General features: G+C 32.9%; 1 protein-coding gene, 1 long non-coding RNA gene and 1 other non-coding gene across 3 annotated transcripts in view; 2 read left to right on the forward strand and 1 right to left on the reverse strand.

Annotated features, from left to right (window-relative positions):
- The window catches only part of LOC103863213, a 743,758-nt gene that overhangs the window by 62,446 nt on the left and 660,722 nt on the right, over positions 1–20,590 (forward strand). The window lies entirely within an intron of this gene.
- LOC117133840 lies at positions 3,004–3,110 on the reverse strand. The gene has a single exon (XR_004457881.1). It is a non-coding gene; the product is annotated as a small nucleolar RNA R71 (small nucleolar RNA).
- Positions 11,843–19,032, forward strand: LOC117133749. The gene is made up of 2 exons (XR_004457752.1): positions 11,843–12,298; positions 13,150–19,032. It is a non-coding gene; the product is annotated as an uncharacterized LOC117133749 (long non-coding RNA).

Here is a 20,590-nt window from a genome sequence, read left to right on the forward strand (position 1 = left end):
AGAACTTCATTGTTTTTGAATTTACCTCATAGACTTTAACTACCTGTCATTTTCCTCCATCTCTATAAATTTTATTCACCACAGCATGAATACGAGCAATGTGAGGTGTTGTATCTAAGAACTTCCCAATATGAAAATCTCCCCATAATGGATTTGTGTTGATTATTACTTCATTTGGAATCTCCACGTTCAGCTTGCCTTCTGAATCCGTAATATTGAGATTATATTTCTTAAATACCTTCTTTTCCTGAGCAACATCAACCCACGAAGCTGCCTTTGGTTTAGTTATTTCTTGCCTCTTCCGATCCTTCTCCGATCCAGATCCAACCTTATCTTCCGATACTCCCTCTTGATCCTTTCCTCTTTCCAAACTCAACATAGATAATTCCGATTGGATAACCGATCAAGCGCAATCTTTTTATTCTCTTCTAAACCCAAATCAGATGGTTTCGATTGAATAACAGAATCCATCACATCCTTCCGATCTTTGTTTACTTCCGAAACCGATCCAGATAAGCTCGGCGATACGCCGATCCATCAGAATCATGATCTTTTTTCGTCTTGAAAATCGCCTTCTTAGTAAAACGGTGCATTTCACCAACTTTTTTCTAAAACATAATATATTATGAAATAAAAAGGAGTATGTCACAGTGAATAATCAACAACAACAACAATAATAAAATTAGACACATAAGGTATGAAAGAGAGAGAGAGAGAGAGAGAGAGAGAGAGAGAGAGAGAGAGAGAGAGAGAGAGAGAGAGAGAGAGAGAGAGAGAGAGAGAGAGAGAGACCAGAAATAGCTTCTAATCATTTGAACCATTCCTCTGATCCTCATTAAGCATTTTGTTAGGCAACCAAATTTTATGATTGATATCTTGCATATTTGCATTGTTTTACCCATTCATTCATAAACATTTTTTCATCATATAGATTAGGATTTAGACATGTTTAGGTTGCATTTTGCATACATGAGTCTCTATTAGGTACTGGAGTACCACATGAGGTTATTTGGAGCTCGAAAGAGGTGAAAAGGTGACCATTAGACGAACCGAGCATGGGAGCGACCTCCCGGAGCGACACCACGAAGTCGCTGTGTCCCACTTCTCAGAGCGACCTAGCTAAAGCGACCCCGTGAAGTCGCTCGCCATATTCATCCCGTAGGAAGCCCAGAGCGACTTGTCCAGAGCGACGCACCGAGGTCGCTCGCATCTCACACCCCTCTCGGAGCGACCTCCCAAAGCGACACCCCAAGGTCGCTCGCGTCTCTATGGCGAGACGACACGAAGCAAAGCCCGGAGCGACCTCTCAGAGCGACCCACTGAGGTCGCTCCCGAAGGCCAGAGCGACTTGTCGGAGCGACATGCCGAGGTCGCTCCGCGACTATTGTTGGGTCGATTTCTATTTTACCTAAGGGCCTTTTGGTCATTTTATTATGCACGTTTTACATTTCAAAAACCTATGTTTTAAACATCTTTTGTAGCCACCAGGCAGATTATCTTTTATCTTTTGATCTATTGAGAAATACACAAGAACTCTCTTGAGAAGTTCATCTCTTGGGTTTTGATTTGTTATGTTCTTGTGTTGATTTCTTATCTATTTCTTTACATGATTAATCTGAAATCCAATATGGGTTTAAGAGGAATCATGGAGATTAGTGAGTAATCACCTTTGGAATTCATGGGTTAGGGAGATTAGGTTAGAGCTAGGATGTTTTAGTGTAGATCATTCATATTTCCTTGCTAGTAGAGTAATCATAATGCATCTTCTGAGTTGGCCACTCAGTTGTTGATCCTTAGGCATTTCTCACCCGAAAGGTGTTCGATGAAATGCCCGAGACAACTCTCCTAGGCCTTTAGTATACTTTGCCAAAGACATTTGTTGTTAAAGGTGCTAAGATAGCTAATAGACTTGTTAGTAATGATTGCTTTCATATTATTCAACCAAAGACATTTGATGTTTGAGATGTGTTAGCAAATGAGCATTCATCTAGACATAGAGCTTGCTTAGAATTGTGTCTAGGCTTAAGGTTGATAGTTTGATTGATCATTTGCCATCCTTAGTTCGATACTTGATCACCCAAGGTCTAATCCCTATGCCCATGAGTTCTCTTTTCCCTTAGTCAAGAAAGTATCATTCTGTTATTGCTTTTTAGTTTTAGTCATAGCTTAAAACCCATCTAAATCATTGGTTGCACTTAGATTAAGTGAGTACTTGCATTCTCAGTGCTTTGATATCCCTCAGAACTGGTTCGACAATCTTTTATACTACAACATTTGTCTTAGGAGCCTTGAAAACTCCTAACATCAAATTGGCGCCGTTGCCAAATTCTGAGTAGATTTCAACATTGAGATTTAGTCACTTGCTTGAGACTAAGTCATTTTTATTTTCTTTTGTTACTGATTCTCTTTCTTCACCTCCCTTTAATCTACAGGTGTATGAACTTGAGGAGCAGGGGTCCATCAAACCTAGTTCCAAGAGCTGCAGACATTAGAGTTTTAGAGAGAGAGTGTGCTAGAAAGAGAAGAGAAGAAGAGCAACAGGCTCACTTGCAGAGATTGGATACTGATATGGGAGACATACCTCAGGATGATGCTGCCAATGGAGCTAACAACGTTCCACCAAACCAACAGCGAGCAGCTCGACCCATTGGCACTTACGACCGCCCCAACATTCATGGTCATAGATTGGGAATCCGAGCACCCGCCGTGGCAGCCAACAACTTTGAGATCAAGTCAGGACTCCTCAACGTGATCGAGAACAACAAGTATCATGGCTTGGCTCTCGAGGATCCATTTGATCACTTGGACAGGTTCGACAGCTACTGTGGGTTGTCAAAAACCAATGGTGTGTCCGAAGATGCCTTAAAGCTCAAGCTATTCCCTTTCTCTTTGGGGGATAAGGCACGTCAGTGGGAGAAGTCTCTACCCAGTGACTCCATCACCACTTGGGATGACTGCAAGAAAGCATTCTTGGAGAAGTTCTTCTCTACTTCAAGAACTGCTAAGCTGAGAAACGAGATTTCCAGCTTTCAACAGAAGAACTTGGAAGGCTTCAGTGAAGCCTGGGAGAGATTCAAGGGCTACCAAGCTCAATGCCCACACCATGGCTTTTCTAAGGAGAGCTTGCTGAGCACATTCTACCGTGGTGCTCTTCCTAAGTACAGAGCCAGACTGGATACAGCTAGCAATGGGTTCTTCTTGGGGAGAACTGAGGAGGATGCAGAAGAGCTGGTTGACAACATGGTAAAGAGTGATGCAGTCTACAGTGGAGACCACGACAGAGGCAGTAGAACAGATGATAAGCAGACGAGGAAAGAGATCAAAGCTTTGGAAGACAAGATCGACCTACTCATTGCTGAAAAAGCAACCCAAGAGCAGCTGAAGTTTGTTGGTAACTCCAAGCAGGAAGATCCACTTGCTGTCAATGAGGTTGAGGGTTTGGAAGGTCAAGAGGAGTTGTGTTTCATCAACAACAATGGTAGCTGGTACAAAAAGGAGCCCAACTTTCAGTACAACAACTACCAACAGAAATCCTATCCCAACAACCAACAGAGTGGTTATCCGCCTAGAAACAACCAGCAAGGCAGCTATCAGCCTCAGCAAAACCCCTCGTCTGGTTCCTCTGCTCCTCAAGAGAGCAGCACTGATACCTTACTGAAACAAATCTTGGAGTCTCAGACTAGAAGTGAGAAGCAAGTTGGTTATGAGTTGAAGAACCTTCATTCCAAGATTGATGGGAGCTACAATGAGCTCAACAACAAATTCTCACACCTTGCTTCTACAGTCAGGAATTTAGAGAATCAATTTGCTTCCATGAACACTCACCAGAATCGCCAGCAAGGATCTCTACCTGGAAAGTCTGACCAAAATCCCAAGGAGGCCAAAGCTATCACCCTTAGGAGTGGTAAGCAGTTACCTCCTAGAACCCTCACCAAGGATGCTGAGAAACTAGGTGAGGGGGTTGCCATCAACATAGATGATGAAGTGGTGATTGTTGATGAGAAGATCAATGACGAGATCTTGGAGAAGATAGTGGAAGCCAAAGGTAAAGGAAAGGTTGGAGAGAAGAAGAAGACAATAAAGGATGGTGAAGTTGTTACTCCAGCAAGTGAAAGTTCTTTTGTTCCTCCTCCCTATGAACCCAAACTTCCATTCCCTGGTAGATTCAAGAAGCAGCTGCTAGAGAAGTACAAAGCTCTGTTTGAGAAGCAAATGAGTGAAGCTCAGGTTGCAATGCCCATCATCGATGCTTTCATGTTGATTCCTCAATACAACAATTTCCTGAAAGATGTTGTAGCTGCAAAGAAGAAGGAGATGGAAGGCATGATGATTCTTACCCATGAGTGCAATGCCATCATCCAGAGGCTTGATGTTCCAGAGAAATTAGAGGATCCAGGAAGCTTCACACTACCTTGTGCTCTTGGACCTATGGTATTTGAGAAAAGTCTCTGCGATTTGGGAGCTAGTGTCAGCTTGATGCCTTTGTCTGTTGCAAAGAAGCTTGGATTCACTCAGTACAAGAAGTGTAGACTCTCTCTGGTGTTAGCTGATCGTTCAGTGAAGTACCCTGTGGGCATCTTAGAGGACCTCCCTGTGAAGATTGGAAGGTATGAGATACCTACAGATTTTGTGGTGCTTGAGATGGGTGAGGAGGCTCAAGATCCATTGATTCTAGGAAGGCCATTCTTAGCTACAGCAGGAGCTATTGTTAATGTGAAGGAGGGCACGATTGATCTCCATTTGGGTAAAGAGAACATCCTCCACTTTGACATCAAGGGGAAAATGAGGAAACCAACTGTGTTCGGGCAAGCCTTCTACATTGAAGAGATGGGCACTCCTGCTGATGAGCACCTTGAAGAGTTACCACCTGAGGACGACGAGGAGGGAGCATCTCCCTCTACTCATTCCCTATAGAAGGTAACCCACCACACTCCCTTGTATATACCATTTCATTTTTGCATATTAGTCTTCTTTTCGGTATCTCTCTCTACTTGACGACACAGAGACTGTGTAACTCAAGTTTGAGGGAGGTACCAAGTATTTGATCATGTTTGCTTTGATGTTGTTTCATTGAGTCATGCATGGCATACCTATTTGCATAGATAAAAAAAAAATCAATCATTTAGTTTGCATCATTTGCATTTTTTAGAGAGTCTAGAGCATATAGGTTGCATTCACTTGCATTGGGAGCAATGATTTTGAATGCCTTGTAAAGAACACTACGTTGCACTTGACTAGCTTTTGCACCTCTCAAAAAGACTTGTATGTTTCGAGCCTTGAAAACTCTTCCTGAAACTTGTTGATTGCTGAAACTCAGTCTTTGAAACCAACTACAACCTTATTTGAACGGAACGAACTTAATGCTTCTTGCTCATGGTCCCTTGTGTACTGAGTCATGGCTATACACACTTGAGTTGTCACATCTTTTATACCAATCTTTTTTGACAAACTCTAGTGGTAGACCACTCCCAAAACCTTTTCCTCCTTTTAAGCTTTCATTGTTTGATGAGTGAGGCCTTTTTCGGAAAGTCTTACATGTGCATAATGTTGAGAGTATCGGGAACGACAATGCTTGATCTTCATTCTTGCTAGATTGGACACTCTATTGTCTAGCTATAGGTGGGGGTGAGTGTTGTGATTATGATTTGGGAGAAATGAAAAAGGAAAAGAATAGACTCTTTGTGCTTAAGTGAATTGTTTTATTGGGACCAGTATAGAAGCCTCTAGCTCAAGTTTTGAAAAGTCTTGGCCCCCAGCCTAAAAAAAAAAAGGGAAAAAAAAAACGAAAAAAAAAAAAAAAGAGAAAAGAAAAAAAAAAAAGAAAAAAAAAAAGAAAAAGGGGGCTAGCAAAGTTGTTAGGAGCTAAGAAATGTTTTGAGGTTGTGAAAAATCCCTTGTAGATTTCAAAGAGAAGGAGTTAAAGTTCTTAGGATCTTTTGGTGAGAGATGTGAGTTGGGTTTGACATTTGGGAATGATTGTGTAATTGTATGTTTGGGAAAAGGGTAGAACAATGGAGATTGAGCATTGTATGCATGAGTTGGTCCCTTTCTTAGATATATTATGTGCAATGTCAAGGCTACTTGTTTTGAGAGTAAACCACCTTAAAGATCATATGTTTTGAACCTCTTGAATCACTTGAATAAAAGCCTTCCCTTACCCAACCAAATGACTTGGACCAACTGACCATTTGCAAGAATTCACCTGATGTTTTGTGCTTAATGAATGTGAGAGTTGGTTGATTTGAATGTGTGGATGCTTGATGATGAGTGTAAGAACAAAAAGAGTTAAGATAGGCCTAGAGAAGCTAGAGTGTAATAAGAGAGTGTGCTAGTTGTGTTTCTTTTGGCTATGTGCTCCCACCTTCAACCTCTCTCCCTATGAGTTCTAGAAAGTTCACTTGTGGACAAGTAAAAGAACAAGTTTGGGGGAGTTGATATCTTGCATATTTGCATTGTTTTATCCCATTCATTCATAAACATTTTCATCATATAGATTAGGATTTAGACATGTTTAGGTTGCATTTTGCATACATGAGTCTCTATTAGGTACTGGAGTACCACATGAGGTTATTTGGAGCTCGAAAGAGGTGAAAAGGTGACCATTGGACGAACCGAGCATGGGAGCGACCTCCCGGAGCGACACCACGAAGTCGCTGTGTCCCACTTCTCAGAGCGACCTAGCTAGAGCGACCCCGTGAAGTCGCTCGCCATATTCATCCCGTAGGAAGCCCAGAGCGACTTGCCCAGAGCGACGCACCGAGGTCGCTCGCATCTCACACCCCTCTCAGAGCGACCTCCCAAAGCGACACCCCGAGGTCGCTCGCGTCTCTATGGCGAGACGACACGAAGCGAAGCCCGGAGCGACCTCTCAGAGCGACCCACTGAGGTCGCTCCCGAAGGCCGGAGCGACTTGTCGGAGCGACATGCCGAGGTCGCTCCGCGTCTATTGTTGGGTCGATTTCTATTTTACCTAAGGGCCTTTTGGTCATTTTATTATGCACGTTTTACATTTCAAAAACCTATGTTTTAAACATCTTTTGTAGCCACCAGGCAGATTATCTTTTATCTTTTGATCTATTGAGAAATACACAAGAACTCTCTTGAGAAGTTCATCTCTTGGGTTTTGATTTGTTATGTTTTGTGTTGATTTCTTATCTATTTCTTTACATGATTAATCTGAAATCCAATATGGGTTTAAGAGGAATCATGGAGATTAGTGAGTAATCACCTTTGGAATTCATGGGTTAGGGAGATTAAGGGTGATTAGGTTAGAGCTAGGATGTTTTAGTGTAGATCATTCATATTTCCTTGCTAGTAGAGTAATCATAATGCATCTTCTGAGTTGGCCACTAAGTTGTTGATCCTTAGGCATTTCTCACCCGAAAGGTGTTCGATGAAATGCCCGAGACAACTCTCCTAGGCCTTTAGTATACTTTGCCAAAGACATTTGTTGTTAAAGGTGCTAAGATAGCTAATAGACTTGTTAGTAATGATTGCTTTCATATTATTCAACCAAAGACATTTGATGTTTGAGATGTGTTAGCAAATGAGCATTCATCTAGACATAGAGCTTGTTTAGAATTGTGTCTAGGCTTAAGGTTGATAGTTTGATTGATCATTTGCCATCCTTAGTTCGATACTTGATCACCCAAGGTCTAATCCCTATGCCCATGAATTCTCTTTTCCCTTAGTCAAGAAAGTATCATTCTGTTATTGCTTTTTAGTTTTAGTCATAGCTTAAAACCCATCTAAATCATTGGTTGCACTTAGATTAAGTGAGTACTTACATTCTCAGTGCTTTGATATCCCTCAGAACTGGTTCGACAATCTTTTATACTACAACATTTGTCTTAGGAGCCTTGAAAACTGCTAACATCAATGATCATTACACGAGTGGACTCCACTTAAAACTAGTAGGCTATTGGTCATTGGATATATATATATATATATATATATATATAATATATATATATAATGTGTGTGTAAGGTTCTTATTTTAAAATTCGGTAAAAAACTTAAAACACATCCACAACATAACAACTGATGAAGCGACAAAACTTGTTGGCAAAACAAGATTTTAGTGAAATGTTTTTGGCGCTCCCTACAACGTACAATGATGGAAAGATTTAGGGGAAAACTACTATATAAGTTCTAATTAAAACATTTAAATATGCGCTTTAAAACCGTAGAATTATTTCTTTGGTAAATTTATTTTAAAAATAAGTTACTATATGATGCTTTTATTGATGAAGAAGCATAATAATTATTTTTATTTTTTTTGGTGAATATTATTTTTCTATTAAATTAATTATATATAGTCTTTTTGTTAATTAAACTTACACATATTATATTGTTATACTTGTTAACAATAAATATCTTGGCATATTAATAGTTTTGAAATGTTATAATATATTTACAGCAATTTATGGTTACAAATTTGTTTGAAGATTCTTTTATTTTTTGTTTCCTTGTGAGAATTTAATTTGATTCTTTCTCGATTATTTTGTAGAAACTAATTATTTGGTTGGTTTGCTATACAAAATATATTGAATGAAGATACACATTGTCGATAATACTATAATAAACAAATTGTGATGATATACTTTTAGGGTTTAAGATATTAATAGTATTGATTTTGAGGGTTAATGTTCAACACATTTCTCATGGGATTACACATTTGGCTAGTCTGTAATGTAGGTTAAGCTTTCCACATGTACTTTATATAATACAAGGTTAAGATCAGCGCCTTGCACGGAATGACATTATATATGTAAATTATTTTTACGTATCACATGTTCTGTTATAAAATATTACAGATACATATTAGATAATTAAAAGTCAGTAACTATTACATATATAATTAAATTGGTGCAGATACATAAATAAATTTTGTTAATCCAAACAATCAAATTTTTATTTTTATTATATATAATTAAATTTAAATGATATATACATAGATATATAGTATATTTTTAATATTTATATGTTAAATGATGCATTCTACTCATATGTTTTTTTGATGGTTTGTATCTTTTTATAACAAAAACTTTAAATAATATAACAAAATTTTCATTGTCGGATGTTTGAAATTTTTTAATAATTTATCATTTTTAAAACATTTAATGCAAGTTTTAAAATTTAAATACTAAGTTGGCAATATTTGTTCAAAGCTTTTATCAAAAGAAAATTTGTTCAAGGTAAATTTCAAAACTAAAATATTTATGTATTTTCTAGGTATATCGTTTAATTTAAAATATTATATATATATATATATTTATTTATTTATTCTTAATATTTATTAAATAAGACTTCCTACTTATATGATTTTGTAATCATCAGTATCTTGTCATAAGAAAAAAAATAAACCATGGATCATAAAAATCTCAATATGAGACTTTTTTAGAAAATTAAAATATAATATATACAAAAATCTAAAATTTTAATTATATGGTTATTGTGGTTGTTTATTTTATTTTAATAATTTAAAGTTAAGCAAAAATAATAGTGGGTACACTAATATGTATCAAATCTTTATTATTCAAAATTATTAATTATCATATATATTTTAGCCACATTAGATAATTTCGTAGTATTTATTTAAGGAAAGAATGAAGAACATTTATAATTAATTTATAGTTAGTTTAACAAAAGCTTATTATATATTTAGATGAACCAACATATTTCTTTAAGGATTCTAAAAATCATTATGGTGATAACACGTGGCTACTTCTTTTTTTCAACAAACCACTATTCTATTACGTAAACTTGAGGTGGTCTTGGTAACCAAAACGGAAGTGAACAACCAATGAAACAAAGCCCTCTACGAAAAGACCTTGCAGTCCTTGCACTCCTAGCTAAAGAGTCTTCAATTTGATTATGTGCTCTTGGAATTTGGGATATCTTGAAGTCCGGGAAGCATATCTAAAGAATCCTACCTTTTCCAATTTTGTTGTAAAGCTTGGCCAAGTATGAAGTTCCTTGATCATGGAAATCAAATTCTTGCAGTCCGTTCCAAAGCTCTAACATGCTGAATGCTGAAGCATATTCTGCACCGTTCATCGCAGTGTTTCCACTTCTGCATGCAAAGCAGACTCCCACCGTACAAAATTTGTGTCTCCATAATCTGAACCTTCTCCAAGCTAAATATCCATGCTCATCCACATCTGCTTAATTGTACTGTAGACTTGACATATGGTTATTTCAAATATTGTAATTATTTTCTTTTAATATATAGGGATTGAATACTAACGTATATATCTCAATGACTTTAATTCTTAGAACGTGTATATCTCAATAATATTCACACTTAGGATGCATATTGTGATATGTAATTGTTGTAAATCTATACAATAAAACCAACGCGACATATGTAATGGAAAAATAATTGTAAAAACTTATTAAACTTATTATATAATCGGTAACTTGTTTTGAAATATAGTTGGTGAGATTTTTTCTAGTTATTTCAGTTATAGTAGGCGAAATAATAGGGATGAATGGCGAAAATATAGTTTTTTTTTTTGGAGAAAAAACAGCCAAGAGACGCTTAAATTAGTGGTACAAGTTGTAATTTTCTTTGTACAGCTAAGTGCGATTATTAAAAAGGGTCCTCTTTTAATTGTATTAATTTTGCTATGAGTTAAGAGTTCAGATGCATATTGATGTTTTTTTTCATCTATCTTATTAAAACTCAAGTACAAAATTGGAGTGTTTGGAGACTTGAATATGACTATTAAAAAATTTGGAGTGTTTGGAAACATAGATTGCAGTCTTTAAAAAAAAAATATTTTTGTTTGAAAACAAAGATAGTAGTATTAAGAAAAAAAGTAATGGGCTTATGTTTTTAAAAAAAATTGAAAGTTATCTAGACCAATTTTAAAATATACCAAAATGGGTCAATCTAATTGCCTAAATTTTTTTTTCTAAACTAACCATAAAACAAAATTTAAACTTTCTATACATATTTCAAATCAAAATAATAATTCAAAGTTGATTTATATCAAAAATTGATTCACAAATATACATATATTCAAAAATGGATTTTTACTAAACTACTTTTCAATAACCATTATAAAAAATATTGTCAATATATATAAGAAAAATATAATACAAATCCCAATTTGAAATACCAACTCAAATTATAGTTTTTATATTTCATATTAAGTTTCAAAATAAAATATATGTAATTATTTATATGATGGTATGTATAAAATACTATTAAATAAATGATTACTTATATGATGGTACATATAAAATACGATTAATTATATGATGACAAAATACGATATATAATAATGACTAGGGATGGGCTTTTGGGTATCCATACGGGTTTGGTTCTGATAGGTTTGCATTTCGGGTTTTCGGAGTCAAAGATTTCAGTCTTATTAGAATGTTTCTAAATTTTGGTTTGAGTTCGATTTGGATCTTTGGGGGTTTGGTTCGGGTTTGGATAACTAATTTAAATTATTTCTAAAGTTTTAAATCATTATATATTTTAAATTTCTCAAAATGTATAAATAAAATAATATATTACGTATAAATTTGAATAACATATGTCATAATACTTAAGCTTAACATATCAATTGGCTTGATTTAAAATTTTGGATATGAAATCAATAATTATTTTAAGTATTTTTGGTGATTTGAATATATTTTAACTATTTCAGATATTTACTTTTGACTATCTATATATATTTTCAAGTATTTAAACCAATTTAAAAGTATCATTCTTGATGTTTTATATACGTTAAATCTAAAAATAATTAATATATATAAGTATATAAATCTATTTTTAGATAAATTCGGATACCCAAATACTTCAGTTCAGATCAGATTCGGTTCTCTAAATAACAAAATTTTGAATAATTAGAATATTTAATCAATTTATGTTCGGGTTTGGTACTATATTTTGGATCGGTATCGGTTATCTTCCTCGGATTCATTTTTCCAAATCCTAATAATTACATGAAAAACAAATATCAACATATTTTTTAAAATATACACCCGCGCAGGCGCGCGGGTCAAAGTCTAGTACGGTATTAAATCAGCTGCATCATTGAAGTCAAATTATTCTTACCAATTAAATATGACAATAACACTTGTTGTGGTGTTATATTTACTACTAAAGACTTGTTACCATAACGCTAAAACCTTTACCACCAACATGAACACGGCTTAGTTTGCTCCAGATAGGAACAACTATATATGTAAACATTATGATATAACATAATTACAAGGATGAATGATATTATTACCGACTACAAATAGATATAGAAGAAGACATATTGCAACAAATGGAATGGTGAACTTAGGGCTGGGAAAATAAACCGAACCCAAAAATCTGAACCGAACCCGATCCGATAAAAATGATTCCGAATTGATCCGAACCCGATATAAATACTGAATAGATCCTGTTTTTTTGGTATTTTGGGTTATGGGTATTATCCGAACCGAACCCGAACCTAAATGGATATCCGATAGAACCCGAAACATTTAAAATCACAAAAAGAACTTCTACCAAATATGATCTTAATTCTTAATATGTATCCAAAATACTTTAAGATATTATTGAACTTCTAAAATAATTATCTGTTACATCAAATGAAGGTTGATGGTTGAATGTGGCGGTTGATAGTGGAATGTGGCGGTTGATGCCTGAAGTTTTTAGATTTTGGTTTTGTTTTTATTGAATAATGTTTCTCATTTCATGAGAACTTATTTTTTGTTTTATGATTTCATTTATATGGTTTTCTTTATATCACTAACTATCTTTCGCTTGATTTTGAATGATCACGTTTGATGTTTTCTCTTATTTTTGAATCGATTTTACTTATGTTTTGGCTATTAAAATATGTACAAATCATGTATTTTAAATTCGAAGAACCGATTTTATTTATGTTTTAGTTACAAAATAGGTACAAATCAGGTATTTTTAAACCGAAGAGCCGATTGGGACCCGAACCCGAAAGTACAATGGGTTATACTGGTTCTTTGAAGATTTACTAACCCCGACCCGAACCCGATAGAACCCGAACCGGTCCCGAACCAAACTTTTATATAACCCGAATGGGGTTGATTTTGATAAACTCGAAAAACCGAAACCCGAATGGATAAAAGCGAAACCCGATTGGAACCCCGTATGCCCATGCCTAGGTGAACTTTTTAGTTAAACAGTGAACATTCAACAGTAGGTTTTCTCAAGGCCAGTCCACTATGATTATAAATAATGTCTTTTCATTGGTTACTTAAACTCATTACCGATCATTTTTAATCATTAATACTTTTTAACCGTTCAACAACATATTTTTCAGAACATATAGTATTAGAAAAATGAAATAATCCTTCTTAGATATGATATTCTAGAGACATAAAAAAATGTCTAGTAATACAAGGTAAAATGGTTTGGAATGGTTTATCAATTGTGGCAGAAGAAATACCATGTCCATTAATTTTGCTGTAAACAGAAATACAATAGCAAATAGACATAACTAAACTATTATACAAAAAAAAACTATTATAACCAAATATGTTGGCTCTAAGCCAATGCTTACCTTGCTTGTGCTCCAGACCAACACATGGTTCAATTTCGACGGTAAATTTAAGTGTTGTTACAGAATATAAATTATGAAACAGATTTTTTTCTTTCTTAACTCTTGTTTTCTCGTATTAAATATCATACCTTTTATGTTTTAAGTTGTAATTATTTCTTTAAAATATTTGATCAGATAAACTGTAAGATACATGATGAACTGCACCGCCGAAGATGCAGCCATGATTTCTTGTTGGATTGGTTGTCGTACAAATATGTACAAAGATGGCAAAAAATGATTGGTTGTGGGAAAAGAGTGAGATCCCCAACAGAAATTGAACAAGCAATAGATGATCCTTAAACCACTTCTCTTCTTTCATTTGAAAAAGAAAATCCATTTAATATGTAAGATGTTATATATTAATACATATCATATAAAGTGTATGTATTTGGAGCGCACGTAAGGACGTAGAGCGGATGGTAGGGTAAAATGGGGATGCATGGCTTGTAGTTGTAGATCGATGAAATTATGAAAGTGAGATATACAAATAAGACAGCAAAACAAAAGTGGGTCACTTAGAAAAGATCCCAACGTAGAGAGCATAATATTAGATGTCTCTTCTTTGTTGGGCACCAACCCCAGTTCCGCACACCTCTTTGTCGTTCTTTCCATTTCCTTATTTCGTACTCACCATGTCACAACTCATTATTTTTCATATATCAACTTTATGAACTCATCCTGATATATACGTAGACCATTGTTATAACTTATATTGATGTTATAAGCTTGATTTTGTTATCGGGCTAACAAGTTCTTATTACTTCGAGTTTCGTTAATTTTTGCTACCCAAAACAAGAATAATGCTCGGAGAAATTTAAGTAGACCATTAAGTACTTCGGAACAAATTTTAAAATTAGTAGTGGCTCAAAAACGTTGTAATGATCCAAGACTTCAACCAGCATGCTGATATGCTAAGAATAATAATAATAATAAAATTGAACAATTGCACTTGATATACAAGAAAATAAGATTATTTAGCTGTTTGGTAATGTACTGTTCGACTTTCGATATATCCTAAAACTGACCCTATTATGTAGGTATTCGTACTCTGCACCGCCTACCTAGTTCTAGGCATCATCATTCTTTCATAGGTTTTGAAAATATAGCTGACATATGCAATATTTAATTACTTTACTACATTCTTGAACTCTTATTTCCAACATTTCGGTCCATCGGTTGGTTTAAAGCAATTGGTTTGGTTAGTTTAATTAATTTCACAAATATGCCTATACCAACTTGGTTTAATTTGTTCTTATTAATTGGATGAAATGAAAACCGGTTTGTTACATTTTCCCAATTGCTTTTCGTTAAACCGGAATGGTTTTCATATTGTTGCGTTTCACCACCCAAGTGTTATACAATAAAAAAACATTCATTATTTTCCCTACCAGATACTGTTCTTCCTCATCGACGTACCATCTGTTTCGATTGTTTTATTTTCCAAAAAAAATTGTTTCGCTTGCTTTGTTCCGAATTGTTCTTCTTTTCCGATTCAGTTTGATCTTCTTTGCATAAAACAAACATTGCCTTTTTATTCTCAATTAACTTTTCGGGACAAAATGTTAAAATATTACAATGTTGTTTCAGTTACCTATTTTCCTCATGTGTACCTCATGTGCTTATTTTCGAAACCTTCGATACACGGGGATATAAGTGAGACAAACTGTCATGTCTTCTGACAGCACCTGACAGTATTATCTATATTCGATATGCCTACGATAGCATTGCAGCCTATCTATACAACTTAGAGTTTACTATGGGACATGAATGTAATTTCGCTTTCGTCTTACTATCCAATTACCTAAAAAAATATGTTTCTGCATGGTTTACTAATTATCTTCTGTTTCGTGTTTTTTCAGCCAATTTGGCCAATAAAATTTACCAAAAAAAAAATAATAATAAAAAAAAATCAATGATTGACCATCTTCATACTCCAGCTCCATTCATTATTTTAAAAACAAGATTTAATAGGGTGAACCTTTAAGTCAACATCTTCTTTCAGGACTAATTAAAGTGACATATAGATAATTAGTTAAAACATATTAAACTTATTTAAAAATAATTAAAAAATAACGTTAATTTTAACTACGATAATGCCGCTAGCTAAACCGTAAACTCTAAATCTTAAATTTTAAATCCTAAACCTTAAATCGTAAACCTAAACCTTATACCCTAAACCCAAATCCTAGACCCTAAATCCAAAATGTATACCCTAAACCCAAATTCTATATCCTAAACCCAAACCATAAACCCTAAACCCAAACCTTATAGCGTCTAGGTTTAGGGTTTGGGTTTAGGGTTTACGGTTTAGAATTTAAGTCTAAGATTTGGGTTTATGGTATACGGTTTGGGTTTAGGGTCTAGGATTTGGTTTAGGATATAGGGTTTGGATTTAAAGTTTACGGTGGGTTTAGGGTCTAGGATTTGGGTTTAGAGTATAAGATTTGGGTTTAGGGTCTAGGATTTGGGTTTTAGGGTATAGGGTTTGGGTTTAAGATTTATGATTTAAGGTTGAGAATTTAAGATTTCGGGTTTACGGTTTAACTGGCGGCGTTAGCGTTGTTAAAATTAGCATTGTTCTTTTTTTAGTTATTTTTAAATAAATTTAATATTCTTAAATTAATTATTTACGTGGCACTTTGATTGGTCCTAAAATGAGAAGTGAATTTAAAGGTTCAGTTTTGTTCCTATTTTAATTGTCTTTATGCAATTTAAATAAAAATAAAAATAAAATGAGCACGGAGCACATCCATGTTGAAGAGTTTTGAGCGGAGAAACGAAATAAGGACAATTTGAATAAAAAGGCACAAACTCTTATGGACCTACTTGCTTTAGATCAATGCTTCAAGTTTTCAACTCTCAACTCGGGTTGATTTACAGGGTATATTGCGTCACTCCACACCACACGTTTTTGGGTCTTAACTCCACACCACACTTCAATTAGGGTTATCTTTTTACTAGTTTAGTAATAATACATATGAGGATTTTATAACCAATTATGATTTAATCAATTCAGCAGTGGTAATTAACAAAACTTGTAACTTGGAAAAACAAATGGAATTTGAATCATGCATTGAGGAACCAACAAAGATTAATGTAGACTACAGTAAACTGAGTATTAGCGACCATCCTTGAAATTACTCAATCTTCATCGGCAAAGATAAATGTTTATTACATGCGAATATATGCAGCTATATATATACCCAAATGTGTATTTGTTTGAAAATAAATGAGGAAAAAACATTGGTCAGAAACGGAATGACAATCTTAAATGTATCATTCAAAGCTAGCTAAGAATTACGGGGACCATGTCTCATTTACTGTGTAACAAAGATAACAACTTTATTTAACTCCTCCTCAACTATATACATATAAGCTATTCAAAATTTATATATATGACTACGACAAAACTTATTAAATGACTATAATATACACAATACATGGAAATCGATATGTCAAGGTTCAAATTCTTATTGTCGAGATTGAATGAATAGATTTTTATTGCACATAGAGGCAGATTTTTACTTACATGATAGGTCTCTTTGGTGGAGTTTCGCGTGACATATCGAGTAAACATTTAATCTCTTTTACAAAATGATTTGAACCTAAAAGCAAGTGTCAAGAGTTGATAAGAAGGTATTAAAAGCACATGTCAACATTAGTGTTCACTAAAAAGAAGACAATGTCGTTGTCTTCCCCAATTTGGTTGCCCAAATTTAAGGGCAAGAGTCAAGAATTGATAAGAAGGTATGACTAAACGCTCTATCGTTTTCTCCTCTTGTCTAACTTCATACCACTGACTTGTATGTTACTTAACTTTCAAAATAAACCCATAATTTAACTATTAAAAAAGGCATTTTAACCTTTGAATATAACAGTTACACATATTTTCAATTTTAAAATTTTTATTATCATTTCTAACTTTTAAACTAACAACTTTAACATATCGAATTTTGAATTTTACTCCATATTTAAAAACTGTTGATTAAAATGACGTGGCAAATAACCATGATGCAAAACACACACAAAAAAATGCAATTCAATAGAGGCTTGAGACCTCTGGATACAAAAAAAATCCGTCGAGTCTCACTCTCAAGTCTCAGTCTTCCCTGTTAAATGCATATGTGATCCATCTAAACAGAGCCGGCTTTGAAGAAAACCCAATAAAACATGTACTTCAAAACCGGACTGATTTATTTATTCTAGAGGCTAATAGTAATACACGATAGTCCCTAGCTCTACTTGTAACAACTAAAACTAGAGTACCATCCGCGCATTCAAAACGTGGAGTTAAATTTTGTTTTTTTCTTAACATGTTTTTTTCTTTAAGTATGTGCGTTCGGTTTCCAGTTTATTTCTAGATTGTATTTTTTTGGTTTTCGGTCTGATTCCAGTTTGGTTGTAATTTTTGGTTTTCGGTTAAAGATATATAGGAGCCATTCGGTTAGTTATTAATATGAGTTTGGTTTGGATTTACTTATTTGGTTTTTGGTTTAATTAAGTCACAATATTCAATAGATCCAAAAAAATACCACGGTAAATTTCAAAAAGACTGAATTTATTTATTTTTAGATAGATCTAACAAATTTTTACAATAAATTTATTAAATGATTTTGTTTTAATAGTATAGATTTTAAATAAATTAGTTAAGAAGATATACACAATTTTAGTTAGTGGTTTAACTTTAGCATAGGTATATACCATTTACTAAAATCTTGGTATATATAATATTTTTTGTAAAATAAATATAGTATCTACGTTCAAATCTTTTTAAAATTATAATTTATTATTTAATGGTAAATTATTGAAAATTATAACATTATATTATCACGTAAAATATAATGGTATTTGAAAATCACTTGGTCTATGTTATAAATGACTAAATATATAAGAACTGCCCATTATGTAACTTATTATAATATTATTATGGCATATGATTGTCTGATATGTATTCTATGTAACGTCATGTATATGTGATTTATATTTATATAATATATGATAATTTATATTTATAAAATATAGTATATAAGTGAAGTTTCTTAAGTATACGTGCTTTTACGTCTATGTTACTATGTATAAGTGTATTTGTGAAAATATATTAAAAAGTTATACATCATTGATAATTATAAAAGATAAATGTATAAACTACTAGGGCCGGTCCGCCCTACAAGCGGGATAAATATTTGAAAATAATTTAAATTGTTAGAGTAAATATTTAATGTAAATTTTTGTTAATTAAAAATTATAAATATTAGTTAAATTTTATATATGTTTTTTTATTGGGGGTGGCATTAGATCATTTCTTGCTTAGTATTCATGCTGTTGTACTGGAAGTTATTATCATATAATAACTTATGTGGTGCTTTTTATTGTGTAAATTGTGATTGAGATTTAAGAGTAAACTAGATTTTGACCCGCGCTTTCAAAGCGCGGATTTATTTTTGTTTTTTTTTTCAATTGACAAATATTTAGTAAATGTCACATTTTCATATATTTGTGTTTTATTTTGTAAAAGACTTAAAAATTTTATCTTTATTTATCGTATTGCATTTTAAATGACTATTTATGTTAAAAAAATTAAACTTTATTTTTTTAATGAATTAAGTTGGTATAACTCTGATAAATTAATTTTATTATGGGGTTAATATTTTAATTAAAAAATTATATACTTTTAATAAAGATTTATACTTTTCAATAAAATAATTCAATTATTTTTATGAATGCTTAAATTATATTAAGAAAAGAAAAAAAATAATAATTAAGAATAGTTGAAAAAAATTATTTGAACTTAGACTCAATGACCCAAAAGAAAAAAAAAAGTGAGAATTGAATCTGATTTTTTAATAGGCCCAAATGGCCCAAGAGAGATTTGATTTGGGCTGGATCCAAAAATAATGACCCAATATAAATTTGTTATTAATATTACTTAATTGCCCTTAATGAAACATGCAATGTTAGTGAAAGAAACATGCCCCTAAGGTAATTATGACAATAGGATCCTGCTTTAATAGTATAGACTAGATTTTGACCCGCGCTTTCAAAGCGCGGGTTTATTTTTGTTTTTTTTTTTCAATTGACAAATATTTAGTAAATGTCACATTTTCATATATTTGTGTTTTATTTTATAAAAGACTTAAAAATTTTATCTTTATTTATCGTATTTCATTTTAAATGACTATTTATGTTTAAAAAATTAAACTTTATTTTTTAATGAATTAAGTTGGTATAATTCTGATAAATTAATTTTATCATGGGGTTAATATTTTAATTAAAAAATTATATACTTTTAATAAAGATTTATACTTTTCAATAAAAAAATTCAATTATTTTTATGAATGCTTAAATTATATTAAGAAAAGAAAAAAATAATAATTAAGAATAGTTGAAAAAAAATTATTTGAACTTCGACTCAATGGCCCAAAGGAAAAAAAAAAGTGAGAATTGAATCTGATTTTTTAATAGGTCCAAATGGCCCAAGAGAGATTTGATGTGGGCTGGATCCAAAAATAATGATCCAATATAGATTTGTTATTAATATTACTTAATTGCCCTTAATGAAACATGCAATGTTAGTGAAGGAAAGGGCAGGCTAAGGTAATTATGACAATAGGATCCTGCTTTAATAGTATAGATTGTAAGCTAAAAATCTTAGGGGTTTTTAACTTGTTTTAGTTATTTTCCGTTTTTGTTATGTTTATAACTTTAAAAATGTTTATAAATTATAAACTGCTAAATTCCCATTGAAATTTTGTGATTGAATTTTAAATATTTATTACAAAATACAAATGATTACAAAAACATACTGAAAATATATTTGCATTGGATTTTGAAGACTATATATATATATATATATATATATCTTTTACAGTAAACATATACCGTATAAAACTAACTAATTATTTCAATTTTGATTTTAATAGTTTCATTGTATTTTTAATAACAATTATGGATTACTAAAATGAATATACTATTTGAATTTTTATTAATATATAGTGCTTTCAAAC

The sequence above is a fragment of the Brassica rapa genome, chromosome A04 (genome assembly GCF_000309985.2).
Source record: "Brassica rapa cultivar Chiifu-401-42 chromosome A04, CAAS_Brap_v3.01, whole genome shotgun sequence".
Taxonomy (NCBI): Eukaryota; Viridiplantae; Streptophyta; class Magnoliopsida; order Brassicales; family Brassicaceae; genus Brassica; species Brassica rapa.